The sequence below is a fragment of the Dipodomys merriami genome, unplaced genomic scaffold (genome assembly GCF_024711535.1).
Source record: "Dipodomys merriami isolate MVZ:Mamm:240054 unplaced genomic scaffold, mDipMer1.0.p SCAF_294, whole genome shotgun sequence".
Taxonomy (NCBI): Eukaryota; Metazoa; Chordata; class Mammalia; order Rodentia; family Heteromyidae; genus Dipodomys; species Dipodomys merriami.
In genome coordinates, this window is record NW_027204426.1 from 775001 (window position 1) to 793982 (window position 18982).

Sequence of the window (18982 nt, forward strand, 5' to 3'; positions counted from 1 at the left end):
GTCCACGTAATTGTAACCCCTCTGTACAGTATGTTCACAAATAAAATTAAATTAAAAAAAAAAAAAAGAACTTAAAAAAAAAAAAAAAAAAAAAAAAAAAGAGTCTCACGGTCTTCGGTGCCCAGGCTGGCTTTGAACCGAGATCCTCAGATCTCAGCTTCCGGAGTAGCTAGGATTACAGGCGCGAGCCACCAGCGCCCAGCTATTTTCGTGTGTGTGTGTGTGTGTGTGTGTGTGTGTGTGTGTGTGTGTGTGTGTGTGTGTGTGTGTGTGTGTGTGTGTGTGTGTCGGGTGTGAGGCTTGAACTCTGGGGCTGGGTGCTGTCTCTCTCTGTGCTCTTCACCTTCCCAGCCCTCCCCCACTTGTTTTGCCAGTCTAGGGGCTGGCAAAAGAAGAAGAAGAGAGAGAGATTGAGTAAAATTAGCCATCCATCCTTCAGCCATCCTCCTTGAGACATTCTCAATGTCTCAGTGTGTCTCAATGTGTCTGGGTGGTAGAGAGCTTCCCTACAAACTCGGGCCTAAATGGCAGCAGCGGCAGCGGCGGCATCCATCTTGTTTACAGACCGAGTGGGTTCAAAATGAGAAGCCTCTACACTGAGTCTTTCCATGTTCTTGAGCTCACGTGGGCTTTCATGTTCTGTGTGGGTTGACACGGCAGGCGGGCGGGCGGCCCAGCGAGCAGAGCAGGGTGTGCCATTCATTGGAGATAAGAGTCTCTTTTGGGACACCGGTTCCTGCTCCCTCCTTCCTTCGGGGACACCAAGGAAGAAGTTGCCGCTGGCGGGTGGGTTCCAGGCTGGCAAGCAGAGTAAGCAGAGCCCCCGCTGGGACTGAAATAAAGTTCTTCCTAGAGTCCACAACGAAAAGCAAGGGGGGGGGGCGCGGAGGGGAGAGGACAGAGAGACAGAGAGGAGAGACAGACAGAGGCAGAGACAAAGAGAGACAGACACACAGACAGACACAGAGACCCAGAGACCGACAGAAAGACACACAGGGAAAGAGATGGAGGGGGAACGAGAGAGATCCACAAGTCCAACTAGATTCCCCTGAATCAACAAACAGAGGGCCGGACGGACGGACGGACACACACAGACACACACAGACACACACTCACGAGCGCGCCAGACAGACAGACAGAGGGACACATGGAGGGGGATCCCTAGAGACCCATTAGTGTGACTGACTAGATCACCTGAATAAATCATTCCTTCCCTGCCCTGACCTCATGTATTAAGGTAGACTATTGGTATGGAGGTCTTCTTGTCACCAAACATAGGTGAGGGTTAGTGACTTTTTACCCTTCCATGTAGGGACTCTTCCCTTAGGACCCTTGATTTCGATCATTGAATAAGAATTTTTGGAGGAGACACTCTGGTGGAGTTTTATGGAGTAAGCAAGCAGGCAACCAGGCAACCAGACAACCAGACCCAAAAAAAAAAAAAAAAAAAGGCAGACAGACAGACAGACAGACAGACAGACAGACAGACAGACAGACAGACAGACAGACAGACAGACAGACAGAGAGACCCACGCAGCTCCTTGACTTCATGGGTGTTTTCAAGGTTAAAGCGGGGGGGGGGGGGGAGGGAATGTGGCAGCTGAGTTAGGCACAGACAGTTAGTTGCTTTATCTTTGCCTCCACCTGAATTTCTAGATGTTTGGGGGCATTTCTTTATAGGTAAGAGAAACAGGGTCATTGACCCTTCCTCCCTTCCTTCCTTCCTTTCTTTCTTTCCTTCTTTCTTTCCTTCCTTCCTTCCTTCCTTCTTTCTTTCTTTCTTTCTTTCTTTCTTTCTTTCTTTCTTTCTTTCTTTCTTTCTTTCTTCTCCCACCATCTCTCTCTCTCTCTCTCTCTCTCTCTCTCTCTCTCTCTCTCTCTCTCTCTCTCTCTCTCTCTCTCTCTCTCTCTCTCTCTCTCTCTCTCTCCTTTTTCTCTATTTTTTGGAGGGGTGGGCAATCCTGGGTCTTGAAGTCAGGGCCTGAGGACTGTCACTCAGGCACTCAGCATTTTCGGCTCAAGTCTAGCACTGTACCATTTGAGCCACAGTGCTACTTATGTCTATGTACGTGATATCTATCTATCTATCTATCTATCTATCTATCTATCTATCTATCTATCTATCTATCTATCTATCTATCTATCTATCTATCTATCTATCTATCTATCTGTCTATCTGTCTATCTGTCTATCTGTCTATCTGTCTATCTGTCTATCTGTCTATCTGTCTGTCTACCTATCTATCTATCTATCTATCTATCTATCTATCTATCTATCTATCTATCTATCTATCTATCTATCTATCTATCTATCTATCTATCTATCTATCTATGTATCGATATAGATATACATCTCTATATATCTATATCTCTATATATCTATGTGTGTGCGTGCGTGCGTGTGCCTGAGTATGTATATATGTATACATATATATGTGTTTATATGCATATACATATATAAACACATATTCATTTATTTTTTTTTTAATTGTATTTTATTTTATTTGAGAACATACTGTACAGAGGGGCTACAATTACATGGGCAGGATAATGCATACATTTCTTACCAAGCATTGCAGCCTCCTCCTTTGTTTACCCTTCACTTCCCTTCCCCGCCTCCCCCCTCCCCCCACCCAATTTTACCCCCCTCCCCCCACCCAATTATACCCCCCTCCCCCCCCACACCGAAATTGTAAAGCTGGTTTTGACATGACATTTTGTACTTCTCATTGTTGCAACAGGTCCACCTGAATCCTTAAACGACTTGTTTGTCCCCATCTCCTCCACATGTTATACTGACATCAAATATAGTGAAAGCGGGGGTTACACTGTGGGGGAGGGACATACAAAGCAACAAAGAAATAATCTTATAAATGCATTAGAAACACATGCATGAAAGAAACAAAAACATTAAAATACATATTTAAGGGTTCATTTTCCTATCATCACATTATCTGGCCTTTTCCGCTTGACTCATACCTATACTAGATATTGCAAATAAGGGAAACCATGGGACCTATGCTTCTTTGGGCCTGGCTTACTTCACTTAATATAATTTTTTCCAAACCTTTCCATTTCCTAACAAATGGGGAAATGTCATTCTTTCTGATGGAGGCATAGAATTCCATTGTGTATATATACCACATTTTCTTGATCCATTCATCTACTGAGGGGCATCTGGGTTGGTTCCATATCTTAGCTATGGTAAATAATGCTGCAATAAACATAGTTGTGCTGGTAGCTTTAGTGTGGTCTTGTTTGTAAACATTTGGGTAACATTTATTTATACATATACGTATATATGTATAAGCACACATATATTCATTTATTTATACATATATATATATACACACACACACACACACACACACACATATATACTCATACATAGTGTGATACATACATATAAATATACGTATATTCAGTTATTATATACGTGCTTTTTTTTTTTTTTTTTTTTTGTTGGCCGTGGGGCTTGAACTCTGGGCCTGGGCGCTGTCCCTCAGCTCTTCAGCTCAAGGCGAGCGCTCAACCACTTGAGCTACAGCACCACTTCCAGTTTTCTGGTGGTTTATTGGAGATCGGAGTCTCACGGTCTCTCCTGCCCGGGCTGGCTTTGAACCGCCATCCTCAGATCTCAGCCTCCTAAGTAGCTAGGATTACAGGCCTGAGTCACCAGCGCCCGGCTTATTTACATGCTTTTTGGTTGTTGTTTTCCACCCCCCCCCCCCCCCCGCCCCCGACTTGGGGCCTTGGGAAGGGAACTGCAGGGGAGGGGGGTGCAGAGGCATTTTCTCCTTCGGGAAACCAGATGATGATTGAATAAAATTAGCCATCCATCCTTGAGACATTCTCAAGGTGGTGGGCTGGAATGTGTCTGGGTGGTAGACAGATTCCCTAAAAACTCGGGTCTAAATGGCAGCAGCGATGGGAGTGGCATCCATCTTGTTTACAGACCGAGTCTCCATGTTCAACATGAGACTCCTCTAAACTGAGTCTTTGCATGTTCTTGAGCTCATGTGTGGCTTTCATATTCTGTGTGGGTTGACACGGGCGGGCGGGTGGCCAGGCGGGTGATTCATTGGAGATAAGAGTCCCTTTTGGGGCACCGGTTCCTGCTCCCTCCTTCCTTCGGGGACACCAAGGAAGAAGTTGCCTCTGGCGGGTTCCAGGCTGGCAAGCTGAGTAAGCAGAGACCACTGGGCCTGAAACACAGTTCTTCCTTGAGTCCACACAGAAAAGCAAGGGGTGGGGGAGGGGAGAGGACAGAGACACAGGAGAGACAGACAGAGAGACAGAGACCCAGAGACCGGTGGGATGGAAGGGAGAGCGAGTGAGAAATCCACAAGTCCAACTAGATCTGAGACACACACACACACACACACACACACACACACACACACACACACACACACACACACACACACACACACACACACACACACACACACAGAGGGAGACATGGACGGGGAACCAGAGACCCATTACTGTGACTGACTAGATCACCTGAATAAATTATTCCTTCCCTGCCCTGCCCTCATGTATTAAGGTAGACTCTTGGTATGGAGTTCCTCTTGTCACCAAACACAGGTGAGGGTTAGTGACTTTTTACCCTTCCATGTAGGGACTCTTCCCTTAGGACCCTTGATTTCGATCATTGAATAAGAATTTCTGGAGGAGTCACTCTGGTGGAGTTTTTATGGAGTAAGTAAGCAAGCAGGCAAGCAGACAACCAGACCCCCCAAAAAGGCACAGACAGACAGACAGACAGACAGACAGACAGACAGACAGACAGACAGACAGACAGACAAGGACATACTCTAATACAGTGTGGGTGCTCTTGAAGGGAGAGAGACCTACACAGCTCCTTGACTTCATGGGTGTTTTCAGGGTTAGACAGGCGGGGAGGGGGGGGAGAGATGTGGCAGCTGAGTTATGTACAGATAGCTGTTTTATCTTTGCCCCAACCTGAATTTCTAGATGTTTGGGGCATTTCTCTACAGGTAAGAAAAACAGGTCATTGACCATTCCTTCCTTCCTTCCTTCCTTCCTTCCTTCCTTCCTTCCTTCCTTCCTTCCTTCCTTCCTTCCTTCCTTTTTTTACTTTCTCTCTTTCTTCTCCCCACCCCCCCTCTCTCTCCTTTTTCTTTATTTTTTTGGGGGGGTGGGCAATACTGAGACTTGAAGTCAGGGCCTCAGCACTGTCACTCAACTTCTTCTTTTTTTTCACATATGAATAATTTTACAGTTTATTTCATTAAAATTATATTCTCAGAAAGGTAAAAAATATATATTAGCTATTTCATCAAATGAAGTAATTATACTAACACATAACATAAGTTAGTGAAAGTTTTATCTGTCATGAATAGGACAAAAAGTATCATCAAACAACATTTCTAGGAATCACACTCAACTTCTTTTGCTCACGTCTAGCACTGTATCATTTGAACCACATCACCACTTCTGGCTTCTCTCTCTCTCTCTCTCTCTCTCTCTCTCTCTCTCTCTCTCTCTCTCTCTCTCTCTCTCCAGACACACACACACAGACACACACATGCATATACATACATATACACATATATATTTATACACATACATACATATATATCTATCTATGCTTATATATAGTGTGATACAAACATATATATATTTATTATTTTCAGTTTTTTTGTCGTCGGGTGTGAGGCTTGGACTCTGGGTCTGGGTGCTGTCTCTCTGCTCTTCATCTGAAGACTCACTACTGTTCTGCCACTTGAGCCACAGGGTGCCACTGCTCCCCTTTTCTGTTTATATAGTGCTGAGGAATCGAACCCAGGGCCTCATGCTTGCAAGGGGAGCGAGCACTCTACCACTAAGCCACCTTCCTAGCTCTCCCCCCTTTTTTGGCCAGTCCAGCATGGAAGGCTCCTGCATCTTGTTTGTATGGACATACTCACAGCTGAATAACTGAGTTGTTTTGCTTAATAAAAAAAAATCCTGGTGTTGATATATGTGGAGGGGAAGGGAAAAAACAAATTGTTAAAACAGGGTTACAGGAGGACCCATTGAAACAATGAGATATACAAGTCGTTATGTCGAAAAACGAACTTTACAACTTTGGTGGGGGGACGGCGGGGGGGGGGGGGAGGATACGAAGGGATGGGAAGGGGAAAAAAAGCAGGAGGCTACAATGCTTATAAGAAATGTGCTCATTATCTTACCCATGTAATTGTAACCCCTCTGTACAGTATTTTCACAATAAAAATATATTTAAAAATATATATATTTAAAAAAAAACTTGGTACAGTAGTCTAGAAACATGGTTGCTATTACAGCCTTCATTGGCTTCACTTGACCACTGTTTTCTCATTTAAAAGCTTTTGGCGACAAGCATGATTATTTTTCGTGGGGTGGGGGTGACTGTTTTGAGGCTTTCCCAAATTTTTATGTCCAACAGGTTACCAGATCTAAGGAAAACCCAGAAGTTCGAGAATTAAGTAACTCTCGGGCTCAAACTACAGAGAAAGAAAAGGAGAAAGAGAGACCTATGGAGGGAAGGGGTTGGGGCGTTGGGGGGAGAGGTCATAGAAAGGAAAAGAAAACAGGGAAAAATAAAAACACAAAGTAAAGGTCGTTTTTAAGTGGAGGCCTGGACTCAAACCAGGCCACTGACTGAGGCTTCCTCATTATGGGATTTCAAAAATGGGCCTTGGCTTCTTGCAGAAGTCATCTCGATGTGTTGGTATTCTGCTGTACATATCATTTGGAAGCGACTCTATCTTTTCACTCCATGGTGAATGTATTCACATATATGTTCCTATAGAAAACCAGTTTCGTGTGCTTTCTCTCACATATGCAAAAGGTACGTTTAAAATAGGGGAGACATTAGATCTCTGGACTGACTGCCTGGCTGGCAGCTTGGCTGGCTGCTTGGCTGGCTGCTTGGCTGGCTGCCTGGCTGCCTGGCTGCCTCACTCACTCTCTCACTCACTCACTCACTCACTCACTCACTCACTCACTCACTCACTCACTCACTCACTCACTCACTCACTCACTCACTCACTCACTCACTCACTCACTCACTCACTCACTCACTCACTCACTCACTCACTCACACACTCACACACTCACACACAGTAAGACCCAAAAGACAGGATAGATACTTTTAGGGGGAGAAACACCCACCGAGGCAAGGCCCAATGGTTATGTGCCCAGAAATGAAAGTGAAACCTTGAAAACACACAGAGGAAAAAGAAACAAAGTAAACTCTCTACCTTGAGCCTGTAGTAGGGTTTAAGAGATGATTCTGTTGGTTTCCCATGCATGCATGGGGGGGAGGGGGGGTGCTTTGACCCATGCTCTGTTTCTTTTTAAAATTTACTTCCCTCCCCGGTGTAAGTTTCCTCCTTTCTTTGAGGAAACTCTTGGCTCCGTTCCCGCAGTATACTCATTGTTTGTGCAAAAGCTCAGAGGAAGGGAGCTGCTCTTTTCCCTTCCACCACCCACCCCCACCTATTAGTTTTCTTTCCTAATAACTGTTCGTTTATGAGGGACTGAAAAGTGAAGAAAATAGGATGTGTGGAGCCATTCATTAGGAAGCTGTCCGGCTGTCTTGTCTCTGAATTCCTGGTGGTGCTTTCCCAGGCCTCATTTCCCCCTGGAAATTATCCTGCTTGCCTCTGTGTTCAATTCTGGGAAGGAAGATAGGCCGAGATAAGGCAACCTCTTGGCACGAAGCTGGAACACACGGCCACCTCGCCTCACGGGTACACAGCCTAATCATCCTATCCCGAGGGTCCTCCGTCAACAGTTTCTTACAACGATTTTTATTAGTTTAGTGGCCCTACTGAGGTTGAAATTCAAGGCCTCAACTCAGGCAGGCCTGCTGGGGTGGGCGTGTTTGTTTCTTCTTCTTTCTCCTCCCTCCCCACCCACCCTCCCCCCCTCCGCCAGGGCGCTTAAGTCGTTGCCATGACGACATTTACAAGACAAAGGAACGTTGCCTGAAGTTCCTGAGTTGACTGGGGCTCCAGGCTTAAACCAGCCCACCCCCGACCCGCCCTGCGTCCTCTGCGAAACACCCCGGCGGGGTGGGGGGTGGGGCGGCCAGCCCTCAGCTCCTGTAACTTCATTAGCGCGCGGGGTGGGGTGGGGGGGAGTGAATCAGCCTCCCCTCCCCCTCCCCATCTTTACAAAAGTGGCCTCTTTTGCCCTTGGGCAGGAAAAGTCTGTGCGCGCGCGCTCTCTCTGGTCTTTTTCTGCTGGGACCCTCCCTGCCTACCACCAGCAGCCACTGACTTCCTGCAAGCTGGAGTTGTCAGACTACTTCCACCCGCCCGCTGCCACTAGTATGCCTCCCGCCCAAGCCCGCCAGGGACAGAATGGGAGGGGCGGGCGGGGAAGCTGGCATGCTTGCCTGTGCTCTGCCCTCTGCCCCTCCGGGAGGCATGACTGTGACCGTGGGATGTCCCCGTGGCCGACCCCTAAGCTCCCACCCTCTGGACGGAGGAGAGTGAGGGGAAAAAGGAGTTCAGGAGTCTTGTCTCCCCTCCATCTTCCCGCCTAGGTCAGGCCAGGATCTGCCTCTCTTCTCCCTGTCCCTGTTCCCCGTTCCTCTTAAGGAGTGACTGGAGAAACTGTCCGTCTGTGTTTGTGATTGTGATTAACATCGCAAAAACCTTCAAAGAATCTCAGATCGGTTAGAAGCCCGTTGGGTTTCACTTCTCAGGCGTGAGGGGTTGTTATCTCCCCCTCCCTCTCTCCTTTGATTTTTTACAAATTGTTAGGGAAATGGTGACATACAGAACGGTTACAGTATGCCAGCCCACACCGGTGGCTCGCGTCTGTAATCCTAGCTGCTCAGGAGGCTGAGAGCTGAGGATCACGGTTCAAAGCCAGGCAGGGCAGGAAAGTCACCAGACTCTTATCTCCAATGAGGCACTAGAAAATCGGAAGTGGCGTTGTGGCTCAAGCGGTAGAGCACTCGCTTTGAGCTGAAGAGTTTAGGGACAGCGCCCAGGCCCAGAGTTTAAGACCCACCACTGACAAAAAAAAAAAAAAAAGGATAGGAAAGATTACATTACATAAGTGAGGTAGGAAGAGTACATTTTTTTTTAATTAATAAGTTTTTTTTTTTTTTTTTTTTTTTTTTTTTTGTCGTTGGGCTTGAACTCTGGGCTTGGGGGCTATCCTGCCCGGGCTGGCTTTGAACCGTGATCCTCAGCTCTCAGCCTTCTGAGTAGCTAGGATTACAGGCGTGAGCCACCGGCGCCCGGCTAATGAGTTGTGTTAATTGTGAAAATACTTACAGAGTGGTTACAATGACACGAGCAAGGAAATGAGTACATTTCTTATCAAGCATTGTTGCCTCCTCCTTTGTTTCCATTCCTGCCCTCCCATCTCCCCCCACCCCCTAAAAAAGAGTACTTTTTTTTTTTTGGACAATGTCACCCCTTCCCTGGCTCTCTCACAGGTTTTCCCTTCCTCAAGTTCTGTTTGTTCCCCACCCACAGGTTGTGTGTCAACATAGTGTCTAGTGAGTGCCACTGTTGCACTTCTTCATCCTGGGTCCCTCCATTTCTTGCCCCTCCTGGAAATAGATGAAGGAAGAAACAATGGGGGGGGGGGGAGAAGAGAAAACAAAATAACATCGATGATAACAAACACAAAGAAAGGGGAAGACTTCTTGTTATATGATCAGAGGTATATAGGCATTGCACTTTGGTGAGCCTCATGTCTTCAATTAAGCAACCCAAAGGCCAGAAGTGGAGTTTTTGGCTCAAATGGCAGACTGCCAGTCTCTCTCTTTTTTTTTTTTTTTTTGGCGCGGGGGCGGGGGGGTCCGGTCGTGGGGCCTGAACTCTGGGCCTGGGCGCTGTCCCTCATCTCTTCAGGTTAAGGCTAGCACTCTACCACTTGAGCCACAATGCCACTTCCGGCTTTTTTTCTGCTTATGTGGTGCTGAGGAATCGAATCCAGGGCCTCATGCATGCAAGGCAAGCGCTCTACCACTGAGCCACCTTCCCAGCCCCAGAGTGCCAGTCTTGAGCACAAGAGCCAAGGGACAGCACTCAGGCTCTGAGTTCAAGCCCCAGGACTGACTGGGGCGTGCACACACACACCCTGCACCCCTTGATCTTTGCTGCTGTTTCCTACCACACAGGCACAGGCACGCATGGCAGCATGTGATCTACGTCCCCCCCTCCCCCCACACACACTTTGCACTGCCGCCACCACCACCGCCGCCGCCACCAACTATAGCAACAGACTTCCTAGGCTTCCCCTCCACCACCACCACCCCCTCCGCCCCGGGCCCTAGTTTAGATCGATGAACCAAAGTGTCCCCACTGCACGTTCGGCTCTGGCAAATATCAGATAGGATTACAGTGATGAGGAGAGAGGAGCGACCGCCATGGATTGACTGTAGGGCCCAGAGGACAGAATGCCAGCCCAGGCCCATTCATAGGTCAAGCCAGGAAAATGTTTTTTGTTTTTGTTTTTGTTTTTGTTTTTGATTTCCGGTCTCTCTCCACACCCCATGTGTTTTGTCTGTCTGTCTCTCTGTGCCATAGGGGTTTGCCATTCATGACCTGTGTGGGCGGGGATGTGCTGGTGTGTGTGTGTGTGTGTGTGTGTGTGTGTGTGTGTGTGTGTGTGTGTGTGTGTGTGTGTGTGTGTGTGTGTGTGTGTGTGTGTGTGTGTAGGGGGAGGTGTTCCTTCCTCACAAGACCTTCCTAAGTGTCTTGATCGATCTTGGGCCTGACGTTCTTACGTTCTTTTTTTTTTTTTTTTTTTTTTTTTTTTTTTTGTCGGTCGTGGGGCTTGAACTCTGGGCCTGGGCGCTGTCCCTCAGCTCTTCAGCTCAAGGCGAGCGCTCTACCACTTGAGCCACAGAGCCACTTCCGGTTTTCTGGTGGTTTATTGGAGATAGGAGTCTCATGGTCTTTCTTGCCCGGGCTGGCTTTGAACCGCGATCCTCAGATCTCAGCCTCCTGAGTAGCTAGGATTACAGGCGTGAGCCACCAGCGCCCGGCTGGGCCTGACGTTCTTTTTCCTTGTTTTGGGGTGCCACCTACTGGACACCGTGTGGAGTGACAGGGAATGATTCGGTGCTGATGGCGGGGGCTGGCGACTCTCGCGAGAGTCCGAGAGACTCTCGCGAGAGTAGCGATGAGGTATCGCCGGCTCTCTTCTGCGGCTTTATTTATTTACAACGAAACAAAACGAAACAACAGCAAACAAGGAAATGTTCTTGAAGGGAGGGCCGAGCGGAGGGGGAGGGGGGCCCGCAGGGGATGTTTTTTTTCGTTATTTTCTGGACACGGAATTCGTTTGGATATTATGTCTTACGAGCAAACTGTACCAGTTTATTTACGGTTGTAATTTTTTTTTTTTTTTTTGGATCCGGTCGTGGGGCCTGAACTCTGGGCCTGGGCGCTGTCCCTCAGCTCTTCAGCTCAAGGCTAGCGCTCTACCACTTGAGCCACAGCGCCACTTCCGGCTTTTTTCTTTTTGCTTAATGTGGTGCTGAGGAATCGAACCCAGAGCCTCAGGCATGCAAGGCAAGCACTCTACCACTGAGCCACCTTCCCAGCCCCTACGGTTGTAATTTATATACAGTACCACAAATGTCTTTACGTCCGTATTATGAAAAAGGGTCCCACGGCTGCAGTGGGTGAAAGATTGAGACGGGAACATTTCTAAAGGAGTGCCAAGAAAATGGAAAACAGGCAATGCAATAGTTTAGGGAGAGTTATAAATATCAAGTGCTGCCCTAGGTGAAATTTCATGCAAATGTCCTCACCCACTCAGGTAAACTTTTTATATAGGTATCAGAATACAATTTCTTGAACTATATAGACTTTTATTCACTTGATTTCCCTTAAGTAAATTAAAATAACTGGCTGTTGACAGGGCACATCTGGATATTTCTATCGGCCCCATAGAGATAATCTGTTACATTTTAGGACATGGTAGATTATATTTGCTATTTCCCCAAATGGACTTTACAAAAGCCATCCGTGGCCCCAAAGATGTTTCTGGACCTCTCATCATGTGTGACTAAATAGGCCTCAGTGAATTAAGCTGAGAAAGCTGCAAAACAAAGCAGATCACTTCAGTTATGGAATATTAAGAGAATAAAAGTAGCTTTATACCACTGGATCTTTAGTGAGAAGGTAGAATAAAAAGAAGAGAAAAATATTGGAGGATGCAATATAAGCCAATTGAAACGTATCCAACCGCGGATCTGGCTTTGAAGTGGCTATTGACTAGTGTGGTCCTAGACCATCGTGTCCAGAAGGATACATCGATGTGTTTTGAAAGATCCTAAACCAAATGTACTTGTGATCATGACCCAAAGCGTGAGGACAGGTACATTTCTGTCCTCCTAATTCCAGCTTTGGTCCTCACACGTCCGGTTGTTATAATACGTTCACAGTCGTGCCACTTACGGATATTACGTCTTGTGTCTTCTCTGCAATATCTTAAATGCTCAGAGAAGTTACACCTTCTGACAAAAGGACAGTATGTGTGTCACACACACGGGGACACACACACACTCTGTTTGCCCGGAGTGCTGTGTAGCTTACCATGTCCAGTTATAGTTTAGGTCTAGCATCCACGTAGGAGAGAAAACAGGTGCCGTTGGTTGGTCGGTCTGTCTGTCTCTCCGCCGGTCTGTCTTCCCCTGGCATCACCTGTTCTAGGTTCTTCTCCGCCGCCGCCGGCACCCCCCCCTCTGCCCCCCCCCCCCCCCCCCCCCGCTCCTAGTCCATCAGTCCATCCATCTACTTCCCTGTAACTGACATAATCTTATTCTTCTTCTTTGGGGAATGGATGAATAAACTTTTACCTTGTGGATATTGTACACACACCCTAAGGGGTGTGTGTGTGTGTGTGTGTGTGTGTGTGTGTGTGTGTGTGTGTGTGTGTGTGTGTGTGTTGACGGAATAGAGTGTTTACCATGCCTGACCCCCTGGCTCTGCCTCTCTACCCGTCTGCGATGCGATGTGTGTGCTGGGGCGCTTCTGCCCGCATATGTTCCCAGTGCGAACTCCAAAGAGAAGTACGCCCGCCGGGCCTGTGGGTTCTAACCATGCTTCACCCCCCCCCCCGGGAGATAGGATCGCCCCTCTGACCCCCCCACTCTGTTTGGGCCGGGGCCCCTCGTCTGTCTCTCCCTGTCTTTCCTCCTAGGGTTCCCTACCTGCCCTCCCCCCAGCCCCGCACACACACACACACACACACACACACACACACACACACACACACACACACACACAGTCACAGACACACACACACAGAGTCACAGACACACACACCCACACCCACTGTGCACCGCCACACTCGGGTCCAGGTCCTCCACCACAGGCATGTGAGTGAAGATGCCTCTACCCTCCAACACCTGTGTGTCGGGTTCAGATTCATCGCCTCATGCCCGGAATCCTGCTCCAGAGAGAGTGGCAGAGCCTATTAGAAAAGGCTAGCTGTTTTTTTGTTTTTGTTTTTGTTTTTTTTATTTTAAGGTAGTCCCATTTGTCGAGTCTCTCTCCAATTTGTTGTGACCCTGGGACTCTGTTCAGGAAGTTCCTTCCTGTGCCTATTAGTTCAAGTGTCTCTCCTACTCTGTCCTGCAGTAGTTTCAGAGATTCAGGTTTAATGTTAAGGTCTTTAATCCATTTTGAGTTGATGTTGGTGCATGGTGATAGGCTGGGGTCCACTTTTAGTTTTCTGCATGTGGCTGCCCAGTTTTCCCAGTACCAGCGGTTGAAGAGGCTGTGTTTCTTCCATTGTATGTCTTTGGCTCCTTTGTCGAATATCAGCTGGCTGTAGGCCTGTGGATTTATTTCTGGATCTTCTATTCTGTTCCATTGGTCTTCGGGTCTGTTTTTGTGCCAGTACCATGCTGTCTTTGTTATTATAGCTCTGTAGTAGAGTTTGAAGTTCGGCATGGATAGCCCTCCCATATTGTCTTTATCCCCTAGAATTGTTTTGGCTATTCTAGGTCTTTTGTTGTTCCATATGAATTTTTGGACTGTTTTCTGTATTTCAGTGATGTACGTCATTGGGATTTTAATAGGAATTGCGTTGAATTTGTATATTAGTTTTGGAAGTATTACCATCTTTACTATATTAAGTCGGCCTATCCAGGAGCATGGGAGGTCTTTCCATTTCCTAGTGTCTTCTGCAATTTCTTTCTTTAACTTTTTATAGTTCTCATTAAATAGTTCTTTTACATCTTTGGTTAGGTTAATTCCTAAATATTTTATTTTTCGGGAGGTTATTGTGAATGGGGTTGCTCCCTTTATTTCCCTCTCTTCCTGTACATTATCAGTGTATAGGAAGGCAACTGATTTTTGTGGGTTTATTTTGTATCCTGCTATTTTGACGAAGAGAGTTATGATTTCTAAGAGATTCGGGATGGACTTTTAGGGATCGTGGAGGGAGGTATAGTATCATGTCGTCTGCAAAAAGGGATAGTTTAACTTTTTCTTTCCCTATGCGGATCCCTTTAATGTCTTTTTCTTGCCTTATTGCCCTGGCTAAGGGTTCTAGGACTATATTGAAGAGGAGTGGAGACAGTGGGCATCCTTGCCTTGTTCCTGATTTTAGGAGAATTGGTTGTAGCTTTTCCCCATTAAGTATAATATTGGCTATTGGTCTGTCATAAATGGCTTTTATTGTTTTTAGAAATGTTCCTTCTATTCCTATTTTCTCCAGAGCTTTTAGCATGAATGAATGTTGAATTTTGTCAAAGGCCTTTTCTGCCCAGCCAGCGGCTCTCGTTTGGCTTTCCTGTCATTTAGTGATGGGTGAGTGGACTCACGCTTCCCATGGCGCTGTCACCGTGGGTTTCCAGACCTGTGTGCGTGACGTGTACCTACCCTCTCTGTGTTAGAAGAAACCTCTCTCTGGCCTTCCCCCTGCCCTTTCCCTGCCTGTGAAGGGGGGGGGGGGCGGGGGGGGGCGGAGGGAGGGAGCGTGTTGTGGGGCGGGCGGGCGGCGGACTTTCACAAGTGAGCGGGGTGCCTCCCGAGGGCTCGTCTCTTGCTGGAGCCGACCCATCTTTGGGAGTTTTTTGTTGTTGTTGTTGTTGTTGTTGTTGTTGTTGTTGTTGTTGTTGTTGTTTCTTTCTGGTTTCCATCTGGGGGAAAAAGAAAACAAAACGTACAAACACCCCCCCCCCCAAAAAAAAAAAAAAAAGACGGGCGGGCAGACGGTGGGACGAGCGCTCACTTGCCCTTTTCTGGCCATGTTGGGTGGGGGTGGGGGTCTTGCCACGGGCGGCGGAGGTCGTGCGGGTGGCCGGTTCGTTTTCTCTCGTGGTGCAGGCCTGCCGTCTTTGCCGCCCCTTCCTGCTTGGGACCGATCCCGGCTTCCCGGTTCTCGGGTTCGGGCCGCTCCGTTCGGGCGACTCCCGTCCTGGTTCCTGGTTTCACTTTGGTCGCTGGCGGCGGCGGCGGCGGCGGCTCGATCTCGGTCTAGGTCTCTGGTGGCTCTGGTGTCGTTCGTGAGGTCGCAGAGAGGACCCGGCTGCAGGTCCTGACCTAGGTTGTGCCTCTCGGTGCGTGGCGGTGGGGAGTGAGGCGATTCGTTTCCGTGTTCTGTGTCTCCGGAGCTCAGAGCCGCCCGGCGGGCGCCGATCCGGGGTACGGCGGCTCGGTGGAGTCGGTCGTTGGAAGGCGGTTGTCGTGCTCCCCCTGGCGTCCGCCTTGATATGACAGTCCCCTCGTTCTCAGCCGAGCGAGCGAGTGAAGGAGGAGGTCTGGCGGCAGCGAGCCGGGCGGAGGCCCGGCCTCTACCGGGTGCCGGGCGCGACTGTCGCCGTGGTGTCGCTGTGGCGCCGGGGCGGCTGTTCTGTCGGACTTTGCGCCCGCAGGCGAGCGCGGGGTGGGGCCGTGAGTCGCCGCTCTCTCTTCCGTGCCCGGTCTGTGCCGGGGGTGGCGGCTTGGTCGGGTCGACCAGTAGTTCTGTCTGGGCCCGACGCCTTGTCCTCCTCCCCTCCCGTAGTTCTGTCTGGGCCCGACGCCTTGTCCTCCTCCCCTCCCTGGACTCTGGTCTTTGAGGGCGAAAGAAGGAGAGTACGAGGGACGTCTCGGGAGTCGGGGGAAAGGGTCCCCGGGTGAGCCGCTAGGTGGTGGGGCCGGTCCCGGCCCGGACTCGGACCACCCCCCCTCCCCGGAGTCACCTCCGAGTGAGCGCTTGGCGCGTGCCGGGCGCGAGGGCCTGGGTCGCCGGCCCCGTGTGGTCTCCCTCCACGGCCCCGGAGGCCGGAGGACAGACCTCTGCGGCGGGAGGAGCCGTGGGCACGGCCGAGGCGAGCCTCGGGGCCGGGACCTACACCCCCCCCCCCTCCCCGACATAGGATGGTCGTCGGAGTCACCTCCGAGTGAGCGCTTGGCGCGTGCCGGGCGCGAGGGCCTGGGTCGCCGGCCCCGTGTGGCCTCCCTCCACGGCCTCCTCCACGGGCCCCGGAGGCCAGAGGCCAGACCTCTGCGGCGGGAGGAGCCGTGGGCACGGCCGAGGCGAGCCTCGGGGCCGGGACCTACACCCCGCCCCTCCCCGACATAGGATGGTCGTCGGAGTCACCTCCGAGTGAGCGCTTGGCGCGTGCCGGGCGCGAGGGCCTGGGTCGCCGGCCCCGTGTGGCCTTCCTCCACGGCCTTCTCCACGGCCCCGGAGGCCGGAGGACAGACTTCTCCGGCGCGAGGAGCCGTGGGCAGGGCCGAGGCGAGCCTCGGGGCCGGGACCTACCTACCTACCTACCGTCTGCGGTGTGCGCGATGGCGGGGACTTGCCCGGTGGGCCCTGCGTAGGGGAAAAGTCGAGGCGGAGGGAGCACCTCGGGAGTCGGGGACCCGAGCCCGGGAGTCCCGCGTGTGTGCGTGCTGGCGGCAGGGCGCTCACCACCGACCCCGCGCGGTGTGGGTGTGGTGGCTGGGTGCCTCTCGGAGTGGGTGCCTCGCGTCTGCCGGGGGAAGGCTCCCCGTGCCGCTCGTGCCGTGAGCCCGTGCGCACCCGGGGTAGTGGGGCGGGTGCGTCCCCTGACCCCGCTCCCGCCCTCTCTCTTCGTCTGTCTTCGCCTTATGTGGTCGACCAGCTGTCCCTGAGAGTTCCGTGTCTGGCTCTGTTGGGGACATGTTGGGGACAGGTGTCCCCGATGTGGTTTCCGAGAGGTCCCTGTCGCCAGCGAGTTGTCGCCCCTGCGTGACCAGCTGGTTTTGGCGTGGTGACGTGAGGATTTTGTACCTGCAGGAGGGTGCTGGCATGCTGTGTCCCGGTGGCTGTCAGCGGGTCTTTTGGGGCTCTCTCGGATGCTGTGTGCCGGGCCTTTCCCGTCTCTTCCCGGTCCGGGTCCCCCTGCCCTTCCCCCCGCACCCCGGGCTCCCGCTGCCCTGAGCAGGCCTTGCCCCTGTGGTGGCTCGTGGGTGTGGTGGTGGTGGTGGTGGTGGTGGTTGGTTGGTGGCTGAGTGAGTCCCGTCGTCCTTGATCTCTCCCCCGCTCCCGGTGCCGGATTCTGGCCCTTGCCTCGGCACGCCGAGGAGGAGAGTGGTTGGTTGCCTGGGGTGCATAGGTAGGCCCGCGCGGTGTGCTTCCCTCGCCGTGGCCGGCTTGAGGAGGAAAAGGCGGGGGGCGAGTCCTGCCTTGCCTTGCCTGTGCGTGTGCGGCATCCCCGTCCTGCCGTCGTGCTCGTCTGACCTCCGTGGCTTTTTTTTTTTTTTTTTTTTTTTCTTCCCCTATCGCCCCTAGCTCCAACTCCCCCGACCTGCCGCTTCCCGATGGCGGGCCTGGTCGGCCGCTGACCTGCGCTACTCCCGAGCGCTGTCCGTGGTTCTTTTTCTTTTTCTTTTTTTCCTCTCTAGCTTCTTTCGGCTCTGTGCCCGGCGGAGGTGTCCTGGTAATCCCGAGCGCCAGGGACGCTGAAGCCCGTGGTATTTTTTTTTATTTTTTTATTTTTTTAAGTTTTTTTTTCTTTTTTTTTTTTTTTTTTTTTTCCTTTTACCTCGCTCGTTACTCACGAAAGGTTGTCTGTCCTGGCTACGCTTTTATCCCAGGCTGTTGGCCCTCTCGGGAGCCGAGCTTCCTGGGCCCCACCGCCTCCCGAGTGCCGTGTGGCTGTCTTCTCCGCCCCCTCGGTGTGATTGATGTGGTGACGTTGCGATCTCCTTCGGGCCCGGGCCTAAGCTGCGCCAGGCGAGGGACGGACATTCATGGCGAATGGGACCGCTCTTCTCGTTCTGCCCGTGGGCCCCTGCCCTCACCGTCCCACCGTGCCGGCGCCGGTGGTGTGCGGGGAGGCAGGGGTGCGGCAACCGGGTCCGGCTGCGCTCTCCCTGCCCTCGCCGTGAGGTCGGGGACTTGTACACGCTGGAGGAGGAGGGGCGCCCCTGATCTTGCTCCTCTCTTCCCGTGACTCGTTATCGGCACGGGGGTCGGCTCTCTCCGCGGAGAGGGAGGGTCGGTGCTCCGTGCTTGCCCGTGCTGTGTGGTGTGAAAAGCCGCGCCTCGCGCTCTGCCCTCTTGCGGTGCTCCCGGAACGCTCCCGGTCGGTTCTCTCAGGTGCCTGAGGCTGAGTGGTGGTGTCGTTCCCGATCCCGGCGTTGTCCGTTGCCTTGTGCCAGCCTGCTGCCCGTGGCGTGTCCCGGCCGTCCTTGGGTTTGTGGGGCTTGTGCGAGTGAGAAAAAAGTTATCGCAGAGATTGACGTCTCTGCTGGGGGGGGGGTCGAGGCGGTTCCCCAGAGGAGGAGCGCTCTTCCCTTGTTGCGCCGGGCGGGTGGCTTCCCCGCATGAGCTGCCGGCCCTGGTCGTCCTGGCTTGTCTTCCCTGCCGTGTCACCTGGCTTCTTGTTGCACCGGGGGACCTGAGATGTTGCAGTGGGAGGCGAGCCGGGCCTGTGCGGGCTTCCCCGCCCGTGTGCGCGACTTTGCTCTGGCCCCGCACGGCAAGGCCGACCGACCAGGGTTGGTGTTGCTGCTGCCGCAGACCCCCCCCGCCCCACCCCT